The sequence below is a fragment of the Salvia miltiorrhiza genome, chromosome 2 (genome assembly GCF_028751815.1).
Source record: "Salvia miltiorrhiza cultivar Shanhuang (shh) chromosome 2, IMPLAD_Smil_shh, whole genome shotgun sequence".
Lineage (NCBI taxonomy): Eukaryota > Viridiplantae > Streptophyta > Magnoliopsida > Lamiales > Lamiaceae > Salvia > Salvia miltiorrhiza.
This window is the reverse complement of record NC_080388.1, coordinates 2,904,441-2,923,118: the sequence shown is the minus strand read 5'-3', so window position 1 is coordinate 2,923,118 and position 18,678 is coordinate 2,904,441.

Here is an 18,678-nt window from a genome sequence, read left to right as displayed (position 1 = left end):
ATTGCCGATGTCAAAAGAAGAATCCAGAAGTGTTACCACGAGGATCCTTTGGCATGGTGGGATAAGAACCAGCTCAAAGCCACCCTGAAAGTTAAAACTGGAAAGGAGCATGAGTTTGTGAGATTCAGACCTATCCTGATGAATACTCAGGATCAACAGGATATGAGGAGCATAATCAAGGAACACCTTGATTTGAAGCTGATCGAACCAGGGAGGTCGCCTTACAGCAGTCCTGGATTTCTGGTGAGAAATCATGGGGAGATCAAGCGAGGAAAACCAAGACTGGTCATTAATTACAAAGGGATTAATGACATTCTTGAGTTTGACGGATATTTTATCCCAAGCAGAGAACACCTCATCAACTGCATCAGAAGTGCAAAGGTATTCTCAAAGTTCGATTGCAAATCAGGTTTCTACCAGATTCGCATGGAGGAAGGAAGTAAGAAGTTCACAGCCTTCTCTACTCCACAAGGACATTATGTCTGGAATGTCATGCCGATGGGGCTAGCCAACGCGCCTCAGATATTCCAAAGGAAGATGGATAATCTCTTTAAAGATTATTCCTCGTTTATGTTTGTTTACATTGATGACATCCTTATTGCATCAAAAAACATTCATGAACATGTCAGGCATCTGGAGATCTTCGCGGATGTTTGTCAACAAGAAGGACTAGTGCTGTCAGAAAAGAAGGCGGTCATAGCCACCCAGAAGATGGAGTTTCTGGGGATCGAGATCGATGAATCTGGGATAATTCTACAAGATCATATTGTGGAAAAAGTCCAGGGATTTCCGGAGGATCTCAAAGAAAAGAAGCAGCTCCAAAGCTTTCTCGGAGTTGTTAACTTTGCAGGAATGTTTATCAAAAATCTTGCAGAGTACCGGAAAGTCTTCAGTCCGTTGCTAAAGAAAGATGTTCCATTCATTTGGAAAGAGGAGCATCGGGAGGGTATGAAGAAGTTGAAAGAGATTTGCAAAAATCTCCCGAAGCTTTCAATACCACAAGACGAGGATGATTTGGTCCTCTACACCGACGCGAGTGATTACTGGTGGGCAGCAGTGCTTACAAAGATCACCCCCTATGGAGAAGAACCTTGCAGATACTGTAGCGGTCTTTTCTCCGACGACGAAGCTGTGCGATGGCACATCAATGAAAAGGAATTCTTTGCAGTGCGAAAGGCGTTTAAAAAATGGCCGCTTTTCTTACTTGCTAAGAAATTTGTTTTGAAAGTAGATAACACTAACGTTAAAGCTTTCTTAACAAAAAAGATTGAATCTAAGCCTGAAAAATCTAGATTGCTTAGATGGCAAGCCGAATGTCAATATTATGATTATGATATTGTCGTCTTGAAATCTGATCAGAATGTTCTTGCAGATTTCCTTACAAGGGATGGAGCTCCCTGAAGTGGAGGCCATCGAGGCAATACAGGGGCAGCTCTTTGCAAGTCTAGAGCTGCTACAACAAGAATGGCAGAAGTGTGTACTACACACTAAACAAGCTGGAAAGATACAAGCGGCTGACGAAGCCCAAGTATCCAACCAAATCGATGATTGCTTCATGAAGATGTTTAATCTTCAGGAGGTACTCAACAAGCCGCTTTTGCGCGTTGTCCGTGAAAATCGGGCTAAAGCAATGCTTTCCGTACAGGGCGGATTACCTGTAGCAGGGGATTCAAGTACCCCTAGCACAAGTCCTGAGAGAATGGCTTCACAGCCGGACGCTCGAGGAAAAGATGTTGTTAAGGGGTCACACCCTGAACCAACATGTCAACCCACCACCTCTGGGGTAAAAGAGGGAGAGATCAATCTTAGGCCAATGACGGGCCAACTTAAGATTGATACTAATTTTGTTGATATTTCTCCTTCTTGGCAGATTTATCAGGACAGATGGGAGAAACTCATCACGAGAAAGGGCATCAATCCGGGAAATTGCCGGGTTGATGTTGCAGGGAGATACCCCAGGATTTGGACAACTCCGGGAGCCAATCCAAATCACATCAAAGAATGGTATGAGTTTGGGGCTTTGGCCTCAGTTTATACCACCGCTCCAGCCTTCAACGAAATCAAGGGTCTACCCAAGTGGATCCAGAGAACAGTGTTTGAAGCCTGGGAGAACAACGAGTCCCTTAAACGGGGAGATGTTCTGGAACTATACTTCTTCAGTGCAGCACCAGAACCTGTCGGAAAAGGAGTCTATGAAGCTTTTCATTTCATCAAGCTTCGGAGACCGGATACAGGAGCCTTGAACCGGATCAAAGTTCCTGATTTTCAAGTCCCAATCGCCTCAACATTTACGGAGGATCAAATCTCCACGAGACGAGCATGGGGTCTTTGGGTCTGTCTCACAGAGATGGACAAAATGAAGTCCAGGTTTAAATTCTTTCAGAGTTCAGATCTGGGAACGTTCCTGGTAAACACAATGACAGGAACAACAACCGAGTTTGCCGAAAAATCTTTCGAGAAAAAGAGGCAAACTATATGGGACAACAAGATGGCGGGGAGCAAAGAAACTCGTCGCAAATTCTGTAACATGGCTCACTCGGGCCAGTGGATCGAGAAAATCTGTGACCAATGTTCGTCGCAGAAGGAACCAGAATTCGGCAAAGGTTTCTTCCCGAAACCAGACAGAAGGAGGTTCCGGTCTGATGAACACGACAAGCATCAGACTCCAAAGGGGAGGACCCCTCGGGCACCAAAAAAGTAAGGTGGCCGACAGAGCAGAGTGAATCATGTGATTCACAGCAAGGATCGCACCCACAAAAGAAACGACAAAAGTGGGTGGAAGAACAGGAGGACCACTCACCAAATGCTCCAGGACAAAAGTGAGTGGAAGGAAAAGCAGCCGGCCCCTACCAGCATTATCACAAGACGATAAAGCAAGGGTCTAGCACCATGTGATGCCACTAACAAGGGTCGGCAATAAAGGCCGACAAAAGAAGGTGGATGTCATATTCAAGCAAGCTGGCCACGAGGATGGAATCCGAGGCCAACAACCAAGCAATAATAGAGGGTATCAGACCTCTATAAATTCACAAGGGCTGGAGAGAATAAGGCAATCGAAAAATCACAACACTTTCACACACACAACTTCCTCTCTCTAGAAATTATCTTTGTAATTTTATTTTCAAAGTCTTTTCATTTTTAGTTTTAGTTTCTTTTATTTTATGTACACAAGTATTAGCTACTATGAGTAGCTAAACAAGTTGTCTCCTCCCTTGGGGAATATTTTATAAAATAAATTAATTATTATATAAATCCTCTATAAACGCTTAGTTTTTGTCCAACTATTCCGGGTTGAGTAAAAATATTTTCTTTATTTTCCAACAAAGTATTTAGTCGGCACTTAGTGAAGGAGAAGGGTTGCAACCATCTCTTGCGAGTGTGTGGTTGGTGCGTGCCGGGTGGGCAGACGAGCCGTAAAAAGCAACAAGACCGACTCCTGAAGAAGACCAGTCGACAAAGGTATAATGTTGGTTAAATTTAAGATTTATTTCGAAGTGTTACGGAAGCATGTTGGGCCTGATTAATTGTTAAACTGTTTTAAAATCATAATATGGGTATTCTGTCTTGCTTTAATTGTTTTGGGGTTATTCTGTAATTTTGATTATATTTGGGGTAGTTTTAGAATTTTTCAGAAATTCTTATGGGAGAAATCAGAAAAATAATAAAAGTGGTGTATTATGGAGCAAAAACTAAAGGTGATGTTATATTCTAGAAAATTGGGAAAGTTGATGTATTTATTGGCCAATACCCCTTTATTTAAATAGTCACAAGACTCACAACTTTGAGTCCGTGGGAATTTGCAGATGCTGCTTTCAGATATCATAATTTAAACGGCTTTTTGTTGATGGTGACTATGCAACCTACTAAAGCTGAATGCATACCGATGATGTCATAAATTAAGACTGATTTAAGGTTCCATTAGAATAGACCTTGGATTTATTTTGATTTTTTTTTCTTTTGCTTCTGGTCATTGGGTATCCCCGCCCCATGCTCTTTTGAATTGTTTTCTCTAAATTTCTGCAATAATTATTTTCATGAGTGTGTTGTTGTTTGTTTCCATACACAGAGGGGAAGAATTTATCGAGAAATACACTCCATGTATTCAAATTCCATAAATTGAATTGGACGATAAAATAAAGTTTGCATCATAATTATTTTTACTTCTTTGTTCTTCAGCCGCAAGAATCAGTTCATAGATTTTCGAGTTTGGGGTTATATAACTCCATTTTCATTAGAATAATAGATACTAAATCAATAAAGATAAAGAAAAAAATGATTGTGTTGAGATGATTGGGGGTTATAGATGGAGTTATTTCTTATAGGTTCTTTTCACTAAATTTACGATTATTCTATTTAGAAAAACTTATTGGGGCTTTAGGGGTAAATGAGTACAATTATAATTATTTTTATTATTTTTTAAATATGAGGCTATAGTGAGAAAATTGGGGGCTGTGTTTAAAATCACCCATTTTTTACTGATTGAGGCCCAATATGTGACTAAAAAAATTCTTATTTTCATACAGTAATAAAAATAAAAATAAAAAATCGGGGCCCCATTTTGTCCTGGGCCCTAGGCGGTCGCACCCCTCGCCTATGCCCAGGGCCGACCCTGAGTAATCTCATTCATTGATCTTATCTAATCTAACGGACATGATTTATTTACGCCATGTGAACATATACAATATTTTGGGGGTTCTGGATTTCGACCCCCCATATGTTTAACGAAAAAATCCGTTGAACATGGCGTGAATAAATCATATCCGTTAGATTAGATAAGATCAAGATATGAGATTACTTCTATTTTCTTTCTTACATTTAGGCCTTCTTTATTGAACCTTGGCCTATATATATATAGAGAGAGAGAGAAAGGTTAAACGGAGAATGCTAAATATTTAGAGAATAGAGAAATCGGAAACAAAAACGAACAGATCTACAAATTTAACGAACAGATCAATGTACTGCATGAACAACAATTTGCCCAGGGTTCGAATCCTGTTGGTGGCGAGATTTTCTTTTTTTTTACTAAATACGTCTGTTCAAATTGCTGTTCATGCGGTACATTGATCTGTTCGTTAAATTTGTAGATCTGTTCGTTTTTGTTTCACGATTTCTCTATTCTCTAAATATTTAGCATTCTCTGTTTAACTTGACCCTATATATATATATATATATATATATATATATATTTAATGTTCATATACAGTATGATTATGAAGAAGAACTGGGAATCACCTAGATGGGTTTCAAACCTGCGAATTAACTCACGTTGACCGGCACACCTCCGTTGCCGACGTTCTCGGTGGCTTCGACCAGGTAGAGCCTCCGGTGCAGCAGTCCGACCTCCTCCGTGAGCAGCAGCAGGCGTTCCGTGAGCAGCAGCCGCCGTGACCAGCAAAGGAGTTGCAGCAGCCGGCGTTCCGTGAGCAGATCTCCGTTGAGCAACAGTAGCAGTCGGCGTCGTCTCCACCTACGGCCCGTTGCAGCAGAGCAGAAGAGAGGAGAGATCTGCACCGGTCGTTGACCGCGCCGGAGGAGCAGCGACAGCCGCTGAGACGCGCTGCCGCCTGCCCCAGATCTCGGAGCTCGCTGCGCGACTGTCTCTCGCCGATCTCAGCTGCGCGACTGCACCGCGGCTCCCAGCTCGTCTGCGCGGCGCTGCCTCTCCCCACCGTACCGGCGACCGGCGTCATCGGCAGTCCCTCTGTGTCTGCGCGGCACCGGCTATCCACAAGCCCGGCGACCGGCGTCCCCTTGGCAGCAGTCAACCAACAGGCGGTGGTTGCGTTTCTGGTGGCCAAACTCTGGTGGCCGGATCCGACAGCGTGGTGGACCGATCTGGTGGCTAGTGTCTCATTGGCGTCTACAACCTCCACAAACAAGGTCCCAAAAACAGCACACCAGCTGTTTGACAAAAAGCACCAAAGACTGATTTTGCTATGCGTTGCTCCCTTGTTTAGCTGCTGTCTGTTTGCTTTTCTGGCTCTTGCTGCAGGAGTTTTTGGGTACCACATGACTTCTCCGGGAGGTCTGAATCTCCCAATAGTTTCGAACAATTTTGCCTGCAATAATTCCCCGATGAATGACTACACAAAGACTGGTGCGGGCTTGGCTGGCGGTAACGGAGCAGATTCTGCTTTTGTGGAGGAACGAGAAGTTGCTATACCCAACGCCACGGCTATCTCAAACCCTAATGATTCGGATGTGGGGGCTGATAATATGCCCAAATCCAAATCGTATGCTGATATCACGATGAACAGGCCACCGAGACGTCCCGACCTAGCTGCTCATCGGTTTCACTCATTACGTCCCACCAAAGAGGGAGAGCAGTTCTCCTTAAAAGTTCCACAGCACCTATATGCGCAAGAAGTCAGTAAGGAATTCTCTCATGCTATTATTGGTCGTCTTTTCCTTCGTAAAGGAGACAAACCTCAACCTGCATTGCTTCTCAAGGCAGAACTTCACAAAATTTGGAAATTAGAATCTGAGTGGCAACTTATTCCTCTTGGGAAAGGGTATTATACGCTGGTTTTCCGGACTCCTGAAGACAAAACTCGTGCTAAAGCCAAGCCGGTCTGGGAATTATCTTGTGGTCATGTACGTCTTCGAGAATGGTCCAAACACTTTGATCCATTTAAAGAGAATTCTTCCATGGCGAATGTATGGGTGAGGATACATTATTTGCCAATTGAGTATTGGCATCCTGAGATTCTAGCCGGGATTGGGCGGTACATTGGTCATCCTATTAAAATTGACGGAGCCTCGGCCCGTCGTGATTTTGGGCAGTTCGCGCGCCTTCTTATTGAGTTAGATATGTCCAAATCCTTTCCTACTACTCTCTTAATTGATAACGATTCTTTTTCGTTCTATGTTGAATTCACGTATGAGAATTTACCTTTCTATTGCTCAAAATGTAAACTTACAGGACATCCCACCGAAAAGTGTCGGAAAATCTCCGTTAAGAAGACGGTTGTGGAAGAGGATGTTCAAGATAGAAGTCAAATGCCTTTGGTTAAAAATGGGAAACAGTGGCAACCTATCTCTGGTAATGCTAGAGACGAGAGAGAACATGAGCAGGAGACAGCCAAGGGAGATAGGCCGGTTGAGGTGGGTTCGAGAAGCGACATACAGGTTTCCCCAGCTCGTTCGGACCCGGGATGTTACTCACTTCAGAAAAATGATCACCATAAACAGTTAAGCTTGCCGGTTTCGGCGTCGAACAACAGTTTTGCCCTGTTGGATAACGAAGGCACTGAATTGCTTGAAGAACCGGAGCAGCAGCGGCGGGTACCTCTTTCTAGGGGTAAATCTTTGGATGATTCCAATTCTGCTGAACACTACGGCCCTGATAGGTTGGCCGAGTGTCTAAAACCTTGTAAAAACTCGGTGTTTGATAAGCCAGTCAACATTTCTGCGATCAATGATGGACATATCTCGGAGGAGGTTTCGGATGAGGATGAAGAAGTGAACTATGACAGCAGTGGGAAGTACGTTTCCACAACGGATGATATTGCTGTTAATAATGCCTTGAAAGCTCAAAGACTTGAGCAGATTTTGGCGATAGCTAAAGCGCCCATGCCAGAAACAGTTGCTCCTGCTAAGCGACGAGGAAGACCATCCAAACAGGACCAAGCTGCTAGGGCAGCGGAGAACAAAGCAAACAGGCCAGCGGACACAAGCATTAAAAGTAGACTTCGTAACACGGGGGATACGTCGCGTACTTTTGTGATTGATACAAGTAATAGAGACAGCGCTCTAGCCATGGAGAGCGTCGCCAAAGAGAGCTGGGCGGAAGAGGTTGAAAGAAGCGGAGCTGCCTCCGCTAACATAAATTAATTCTGATGAATATTATTGCATGGAATGTCCGTGGTTTAACGGATGAATCCAAACGTCTGCTGAAGGAGCATTGTAATTCTTTTAGCCCGGTGGTGTTGGGCATTCTTGAACCGAAACGGGCGTTTCGGAAAGTTAGACAGAGTTACTGGCATTCGTTGAATCTTGTCCCGGTGCATCAAAACTGCCGGTCTCCTCGCTGTTCGAATATTTGGGTTTTTGTTCACTCTTCTGTTGTTACTAATGTTTTGTTCTCTTCTGATCAGGTGGTTGTGGTGGACTGCCTGTGGCATAGTTATGATTTTCGTATTGCTTTTGTTCATGGTTCGAATGACCAAAATGACCGCCGTGATCTCTGGCATGATCTTCTTCGTTTCGTTTCTGGAAAAATGGTTTTCATGGGCGATTTTAATGCGGTGAAAGGTGCTCATGAGCGTCTGAGTTTAGCTTCGCCACATAGAGGTTCTTGTGAGGAGTTTTGTGATTTTATTGATAACTCTGGCTTTATTGAATCCCCTACGGAGGGGCTTCGATTCACTTGGTCGGGACGTAGATTTTTACCACACCATGTGGAATCTGTTTTAGATCGTGCTTTGTTTTCGCAGGGTTTTGCTGATCTCTGGTCGTCGTTGGTTACTGTTGTCCTGCCTCGCCTCACTTCGGATCACTCTCCGTTGGTGTTGCAATGCAAATTGACAAACCCTACTGGTCGGAGGCCTTTCCGTTTTCTTAATATGTGGACCTTGCATCCGACCTTTCAGGAGATGGTGGCGACATCTTGGAGGGAGACTGTCAGCACACGCTGCCCGATTTTATGTGTTATGTTGAAATTGAAAAGGCTTCGTAAGGAGATTGGGGTTTGGAATAAAGAGGTTTTTGGCAATGTGGATTCCTCCATTTCTTCTCTCATGAAACAGCTTGAGACTACTCAGGGGAAGATTTCTGCTTCTGGATATACGAACGATCTCTTTGATGAGGAGGTTAGTCTTCAGGCAAAGCTAAATGTATCGTTGACACATAAGAACTGTTTGCTTCAGCAAAAAAGCCGTGCGAACTGGCTTCGGGATGGAGACAGGAATACTGAGTTTTTTCACCGTTTGACCAAGTTCAAGAAACGGAATGCGCCTTTCACTCGCCTCAAGATTGATGGTAGAGAGACTTATGATGCCACTATTATTGAGAATCATATTATTGACCACTTTACGTCTCTTTTCGCTGATGATGGTCGACCTTCTGGAGATCAGTTAGAGATTGATGCGCTTTTTGAGTCGGGGGTGTCTGATGATCAGAATGCGCGGTTGGTGAGTATACCCGATGAGAGTGAAATTGCGGCGGCGGTTTTTAATATGGATGCTTCAAGTGCTCCTGGCCCTGATGGTTTCTCTGGTAACTTCTTTCAAAGTTGCTGGGATGTGATTAAAGCGGATGTTATTGCGGCTGTTCAGAATTTCTTTCGCCATTCTTATTTACCTTCTGGGTGTAATTCCAGTACGATGATTTTGATTCCCAAGAAGGATTCAGTCGACACTGTTGCTGATCTTCGCCCGATTGTCCTTTCGAATTTCTTATTCAAGATTATCTCGAAGATTCTTGCCTCTCGTCTTGGCGTGGTGGCTGCGTCTCATGTTTCTGACAATCAATTCGGCTTTATTAGCGGGCGTAATATTCATGATTGCATCATGCTCAGCTCGGAAGGTTTCAACTGTATGAAACGCACGGACAGGGGACGTAATATGGCTTGTAAAGTTGACATCCGAAAAGCCTTTGATACTATTCGATGGGATTTTATCTTGCAAGTTTTGCGAGCTAATCACTATCATGAGAAATTCATTTACTGGATTTCTATTATTTTCAGCTCGGCCAGGCTCTCTATTCTCTATAATGGTCAGCTGCGGGGATATTTTGCTTGTTCTCGCGGAGTGCGTCAGGGAGATCCCCTTTCTCCGATTCTCTTTGGAATTGCGGAGGATATCTTGAGTCGGCTTTTTAGCAGCTGCGTTGATTCTGGGCATCTAGAACCTATGCGCTATAGTCGAACTTTTCAGTTCCCTACTCACTTGTTCTATGCGGATGACGTTATGATCTTTTGTAAAGCTACGGTTCGGAATGCTAGAAAAATTCATCAGATCTTTTCGTACTATGACTCTCTTTCGGGTCAGCAGTGTAGTCTGGAGAAGTCTTGCATTTACTTTGGTTCGGGAGTTCTCAATGACAGGAAAAGTGCTATTCATCGTAAGCTCAGTTTCACTACCGGAAACCTTCCTTTCAATTACTTGGGAGTTCCGATTTTCGTTGGGCGTCCGAGAGCTTCTTTCTTTCAGGCAATTCATGATAGGATTGTCCAGAAGTTTGCTCGATGGAAAGGTCGTCATCTTTCTATGGCTGGGAGGCTTTGTTTAGTCAAGTCGGTTATTCAGAGTTCGATTGTTCACTCCATGATGGTTTACAAATGGCCAAAATCGTTACTGCACTCCCTTGACAGGAAATGTCGTAATTTCGTTTGGTCGGGAAATATTGATAAACGGCCCAGCTGTGCTGTTAGTTGGGGTAGAGTCTGCTCCCCCTTGAAAGAAGGCGGCCTCGGCATTAGATCTTTTACGTTAATGAACAAATCTTATTTGATGAAGCTGGCTTGGAAGTTAATTCAGGGAACTGTTTGGGCGCATTCCATTCTGAGATCGAGATATCTAAACAATTTTGGGGTTGCAAAGGATTCGGTGTCGAACTCTTCTGTTTGGATTGGGATGAAAGAAGAAGTCAATCAGTTGGTGGATGATTCTTATGTTTGTATTGACCGTGGTGAGCATACTTACTTTTGGCGGGATGATTGGCTTGGGTACAAGCTTGTGGATAAACTTAAAATTCCGATATATATGCATGATTTTCTGAGCTTCTCGGTTAGTGATTATTTTTATGATGGTGTTTGGCATTTCACGACATCCTTTGTTTCTCGTTTTCCTGATATTGTGGATGATATTCTGCGTATTCCGATGGGCGGCCAGAGGGATACGAGATATTGGAAACAGTCGGTTAAGGGTGAGGTTTCGGCCTCTTTGGCTTTTTCTAATATTTCCCATCGTTTTCCTGCTGTTAGCTGGGGCAAATGGATCTGGGAGGACTTTATTCCGATGAGGCGATCTATTCTCTGTTGGCGTGTCCTCCATGGGCGCTTGCCTACTATTGATGTTCTGATCCGGCAAGGGTTATTTGCGCCCAATGCTTGTTCTTTGTGTCTCCAAGATAGTGAGACGATTTCGCATGTGCTTTGGGAGTGCTCGTGTGTTCGCCCTATTTGGACTGATTTTTTAGGTTGGTTTGGTAAAGAGAATCTCTTGGGGTGCATGGATATTCATTCCTTCTTAGTTCTGGCTTGGAATCTCTCTTGGAGTTCCCAAATTGGTTCTTTTTGGAAGGCGGGAATTATCACTCTGATGTGGCGTATCTGGTCGGGACGCAATGCGCTTATTTTTTAGGATTTGTGCTTTGATAGACGTGCGGTTTTGGCCTTTGTCAAGGCTTACTTTATGGAGATTGATGGGGTTTTCCGGAAGTTGGGTAATATTTCTAATTCTTGGGCTGACTATTCGATCACTCGTGCGATTGGGGTGAGGAGCCGTGCTGCTCCTCCCCCCTGTATGGTGGAGGTTCACTGGTGGCCTCCCGTTGGTCAATGGATTAAAGTTAATACAGATGGCTCGGCGGCGGGAGCTCCTGGAGTTATTGCTGCGGGTGGGGTTTTTCGAGACAAGTGGTCTCATGTCCGAGGTTGTTTTCATTTTAAAGGCGGCAACGGCTTTGCTTTCGAGGCGGAATTGTTGGCTGTGATCTATGCTATTCACATTGCTCATACCCGAGGCTGGCGGCATCTGTGGGTTGAGGCTGACTCTATGTATGTGGTTCACCTTTTGTACTCTCGCTCGAGTGATGTTCCTTGGAGATTTAGGGCGTTTTGGCAGCATACTCTTCGCCTGCTTCGGGATTTTTCTTTGATGGTCTCGCATATTTACCGTGAGGGTAATCAACCGGCAGATATTATGGCCAATGATGATCGGCAGGAAGGCTGGTGGCCTTTTGCGATTGAGGAGATTAGGATTGCGGTTGCAAGGGATATGTCGACGCATAGTCATATCCGTATGGTTATATAAGCAGGTTCGTTGGTTCCCTTAGGCTTTGGTTGGGTTGTTTTCTTTTGTTGTTGGTCTCCTGTTTTCTTTCTTGGTTCTTCTTCTTCCGGTTTTCTTGAGCCGAGCTTCTTAGGGGTGATGGTTAGGCCGGAACTCCTGAAGTTGTCTCTTCCCGCTCCTGAACCGAATGTGAGTCTTTCACGAGTACTCTTTTTCCTTCTAAGGTCTCTTCTTCTTAGAAGGTTTTAATGAGGCTCGATCTTTTGTTTGCTCTCTTTTGCGCTTTCTTGGATGTTTTGTACTCTTTTACTTTTCCATTAATACAAGCCTTATTCTCATCATATACAGTATGATTATGTTCACTTTAATTTGAATCCTAGCTTTGCTGGTATAATTCATCTAGTGTTACACGTGATATAAATAATTATATTAATAATGAAGCGTAATTTAATTGGTGATCAATTATAGGCATTATATAAATGAATAATTATTATTGATTCTCTATATAAAAAAATATAAGAAATTAAAAAATTATAACAATTTACCTTCATTATCTAAAAAAATGATTGGCCTTATTTTCTTGTTTTAAATAGATTTCCCAAAAACAATTCACTCAAGTTATTATGCACATATCTTATGAGTCAGCCTCAAACACTAGTAGTGGAGTCAATAAATTTGTAGACAAATATTGTGATTTTGAATTCGCCAATATATTTTAGCTAGATCGATCTACACAACAATTTGTCCCTTCTATTTGAATTGTAGAATAGTGAAATTACGATTGATTCAATAATATATTAAAAGTTCAATCTAAAATTAATTTCAAATTTAGAAAGATAATTTTGTGATTATAATAAAATTGAAGGTGTAAACCTATATTTTTTTTATTTCTTTTCTAAAATTATGAAATTTGGATAGTTATAAAATATTCAAGAGCTTTAACTCGATTTATTTTTTGTAAATATTGAATTTAAAATATAAAAATTATACTCCCTCCGTCCCAACTTTTAATATTTATATTTCCTTTTATGGTCGTCTCATATTTTTGTATCCATTTCTATTTTTAGTATAAGTAGGTGAGACCATTGTTTCACTTTAACTATTTTAACACTCATATAATAGATGAGACATTTATTCCACTCACAATACATCCAACCAACTCTCAAATGAATACTAAAAGTTGGGTCATTTTTTTTTGAATAAATCTATTTTTCAATTTCTTTTATTTATTTATTTATTTAAACTTATTTTATTTTTTGTTTTTTCATAATATCAATATATTTTTTTTCAATTCTTCTTTATTTTTTTCTATATTCAATTCAGATATATCAAATAGTTATATTTTTATTATATTTATAAATATGATAATTGAATTGATATTATTTTTTTATATAATAATATAAAAAATCATTTATGTGCATTGTTCGAATGATGCAAATGTTAGTGATAATAAATTTGAACTCTGATAAATATGTTACGGATCAAAATATTTTGTGAGCATTCATAACTAAAGGTTGCGGTAGATCAAAATACAACATAATTAAATGCATAAAACTAGTATTCTACAATGCATCCTACAAAGTACAAACGAAAAAAGTAGGATTTCTATTATTGGAATCAACCACGTATGCCCCATTCAGATTCTCATACTGTAAATTCAAATTTAAAGCATATAAGCAATGACATGACCCCTATATATATATTTTAAATCATTTAGATTCAATTTAAAGTAAGCATAAAGGTAAGAAAAGAATAAGATTGCATTTCGATTTGGAGGGAAGTTTGTTTGTTTGTGACAAAAAACTTTTGGTATTAAATATAACATAAGGTAATAAAGCTCAATTTATAACAAAAGAAAGTTGTAAATAATTTAATATATAATAAATCATAATTTAAAAATAGAAAGATAGCATTGATAAAAATATACTCCATATGTTCTAAATTACTAATATTACCAAAGTAATAAAAATATTTGTACTCACGCTCAAATCAAAACCTAACCTATTGATTGAAGGGGATGCATCATACAAAAAGTCATCAATTCATTGTAGGAAATTTAAATCAAAGACACTCACAACTATAAAAAATAATTATTTAAATCATAATTTAAATATAGAAAGATAGCATTGAAAACATACATAAGTTTTAAATTACAATTAGTAAATATTTGTACTGACGCTCAACCTCTTTAGATAACTTAAAAGCCTAACCTATTGATTGGAGAAGAAACGTCTCATATCAACAATCATCACTTCATTGTAAGAAATTTAAATCAAAGAGACTAACAATAATACTTCCTCCGTCCTACCTATCTTGAGACACTTTTTTTTTCCCACCTATCTTGAGATACTTACTTTTTTGAGCGTCCCATCTATTTTGAAACATCTTTTTATTCGACAAAAGTTTTACCATTTATTCACATTTTCACCTACACACAAAATACTATTTTCTTAATTCTCGTGCTAAAAAAAAGTTCTCAAGATAGTCAGGATAGAGGAAGTAATAAAAAATTATTCCCTTTGTTCCAACTGACTTTGACTATTATTTTTCAACATAATTATTTAAAAAAAATAAAATTATGGTATAAAAATATGTGTATCCATATCTAATTTAGTGTAAAATAATTATCTAAAATAAACAAATAAAGGCAAGTGAAAGACCTCGAAAATAAATACATGTAAAGTCAAATGTGATTCAAAGAATATATAGTAATTAATTAAAATAATATAAGAATTATATCATAGTTAACGATAATATTAAATAATTTAAATATCAGACAGGAGTAGCGTGTGTCCAAAGATGTTTTTAGGCGCACCATTTTTTGTCTTTGTAATTTTCAAAACGTTTTTCATGAGCACTGTAGTACACGTACATTAGGAAAAGTTTCGTGAAACTTTTCTAGGTGAATTTATTTTTATTTTTTGATTGAAGGTGAATTTATTTTTATTGTAAAGTTTTTATTAGAAAACAGTAGATAAGAAGAATATATTACTATATTTTTTTCCTTTTTATTAGTATAGTAGAGATAATTTTTTTGATCATATACTATATTTATTTTATACAGATGTATACTTCGTTGGAAATGAGCGGATAAATTATTAAATTTATCATATTGCTCTAAAAAAATAATATTATCCAATATTAAATAAAAAATGAGTAAAAAAGAACCGTCATTACCTAGAAAAAGTTTTTTATTATAGGAAATATGTGAAATTAAAATGGTGGAAAAACAGTGAATGACTATTTATCTTCCTTAAAATGACGAGAAAAGAAACTATGTATGAAAATTATTATTGTATTAAAAAAGTACATGGAATGAGCTAGATATAATAAAGTTGTTTACCTACATTTACTAGTTTTGTATTAAAAAAATTTATGCGATGAGTTCGATCTTTATGGTGTTTAAAGAACGTACATGCAATGAACAAGAAATATTAGAGTTGTTTACCAGTATTTACAAGTTTCGTATTATAAAAAATTATGCAACGACTTTTATTTATAATACGACTCGGGCGCTATTAAGTAAACAACATACGTAAATTTAGATTACATTTGTAATCTATATATAAAAGTAAAATAAATCCTATCCTACGTGGCCTTGTATAATCACTTCATTCTAATTTTCCTCAATTCTCATTTATTCTTATTTTTTTCTAAATTTTTAATCAATTTTCTTATCTAAATATTCTTCATCATATATTTAGGGGGGTGTATTCGTTGTGGAATTTGATGGATTTCTATGGATTTTAAAAGTATGGGTGTATTCGTTCAAGACTTTTAAAAGTCTGCAGAAATCTGGGTGTATTCGTTCAAGACTTTTTAAAATCCATACAAATCTAGGTGTATTCGTTATTCCATTGATTTAAAATCCGGAATGATTTTCATGAATTTCATCCAAAAAATACACACGACGAATTCCGGCCAAGAACCACGAGAATTGAAATCCATGAAGTTTTAAGCGAGCGCTGAGTTCCAGCGCCCGCGGCCAAGAAGCCAGCGAGCGCTGGGTGTGCGCGGTCGCTGGGTTAGGTACTCTATTAGGAGATGTCCAGCGATCGTTGAGAGTGTCAGAGGTGGAGGCTGGGTTCCCCAACCGCTGGAATAGACGAAGCGCACAAAAGACAAATCTGGAGATATCTTCTGCCGCAGATGAACATGTAAAACATTGATGGCTTCGTACTTACAACTTATTTTCCTTGTTTTGGGATGACAATATCTGTTTGGACTAATATCCATACAATTCAACTATACACGCATATCTTGGTGCATTAGAAGGTCCCCAACCGCTGGGATCCCAGCGGCCGCTGGGCCCAGGCAGCCCAGCCCACCCACGCTTTTGGTTTCATGGAATTCAATTCCAAAATTATCCCTTAAAATCTTCAAAAATCAGTGAAAATCGGGGTGAAATCCAACCACGAATTCTTTGAAAGTCGTCTGGAATCTATGTGATGGACTTTTTAAAGTCTGTGGAAATCCACAACGAATACACCCCCCTTAATGCACGCGATGACTTATATTAGAATTCCTCTTGATTTTAAACTCTAAATAAATGAAGATTAGTTATTTTATGTTATACTAAAAAATATTTATATCTTCCTCTTATTAGTAAAACGAGAGGCTAGATAACGTAGGTGTTTGATAATTTATAAAATTGAAATTAGCGTTTAAATATAAAAAAATAAAAGAGATTGATTATAAGATTGTATAAGTCGGAATGTATATATATCAAAAGGAATCATGTATTATGATTTAAACAAAATCAATTCATCAAGGAAGTAAAATTAATTCAATACACTAAATAAAAATCGGAGAGTATATATCAAAAGCAAAATAATAAGCTATACAAGAATTCAAGATCACAATTATTAATAATAAAAAAAGAGAGATTCACTTAATTATAGATAAATCCTATTAAAAGTAGAATTCTTTCACAAATTAACTATTCTTATATTTCATCTATAAAAAAGTGTATAATTAATTTTATTTCTTTAACCTCAACTATTCTTCTCGATTTCTCATTACTTTTTTCTAATTACGTATTTGATAAAATTATTATTTTTATTCCAATTAACTAATATTATTTTTCAAATATACATATTACATATTACATACTCCATCCGTCCCGCCCAAGATGCTACATATTCCTTTTCGGGCCGTCACTACGAAGATGATACATTTCTATATTTGGCAAAAATAAGGAATTTTAAACACTTAATTAACATTAATTAAGTATTCCCTTATTACCTTCTCTTTCCTACTTTATCACTTTATTACATTTTCTCTCCTACTTTATCACTTTAATATTACACACTTAAAACACTAATCTACAACTCATTAAATTTCGTGCCGAAAAGCAAATGTATCGTCTTGACTGGGACGGAGGGAGTATTATTTTTTATAAGAAATCAGGCAAATGTTTCTGCTTCGAATGCAGAAGAATCCAAAGAATTTGCAGAATCAATACTTAAAATAGGTGACGGTACTGCTGGACAAAGTCTTGGTGATGGAGAATCTATTGTTGCATTATCAGAAGACATTCTTATACGCGATGCATCAAATCCTATTGCAGCTATAGTGGAAAACACATACCATGAAGTGATGAATAATGCATTTGATCCAGAAATATTTAAGAATATAATTATCTTAACCCCCACCAATAGTCCCCAAGGGGACACCAAGCGGTGCGATCTCCTGTGTGTGAACAGTGAGGCTTAACCCCCACCAATGAGATGGTTGATGCTATCAATGATTACGTCATGACTCTAATGTCTACCAAGGAAAGGGTTTACCTAAGTTCAAACAGCATTTGCGAAGAAGATGGACAAGTGGACCTCGACAGGTATTCTCGATTGAATATCTCAACACAATCAAGTATTCAGGATTGTCGAGTCATGAAATTAAATTGAAAGAAGGATGCATAATCATGCTTATCAGAAATATTGATCCATCTAATGAGCTTTGGAATGACACTAGACTGATAGTAATTCAACTTGGGGAACGCGTAATTGAAGGCAAACTCATTTCAGGAAAAAATGCGGGCAAGAAGTTTCCTATAGCTAGAATGATCATGAGTCCATCAGATTTCACTAAATTTTTAAGTCGGTTTCAGAGAAGGCAATTCCCTATGAGTGTTTGTTTTGCTATGACAATAAACAAAAGTCAAGGACAATCTCTTTCAAATGTAGGATTATACCTACCCAAACCCGTTTTTAGTCATGGACAACTTACATGGCAATATCAAGAGTCACTAAAAAAAGAGGTCTAATGATTTTAGTACGTGATGAGAGTGGTCATACGCAAGACGTAACAACTAACGTGGTATATGATGAAATTTTCGATAGACTATGATGTAATTGCAAATTTAATAATTTATTCAATGTTTGAAAGTTCAAGTCATTAATGATATTATTTAATCTAATTTTTTTAGTTACTGGTTTCAGCTACATTTCAAACAAATATTACATCCTTTTACTGTAATATAATTTCATTAAATGTTCTATTTTAGTGAAAAGAAATTCATGAAATAAAAAATATATTGAATGATTACAAAAATTTATGTTCTATTAAAATCCCGTCGAAATTCGACGGGTAAATTACTAGTTTTTGTAAATTCGAAACAAAAAATTACATACGATCAAAGTTCGAGTTACATCTAAATAATAAATCTCCATTTGTCACTTCAACTAGTTACATTAATATTAATTTGGTAAAAATATGAATAATT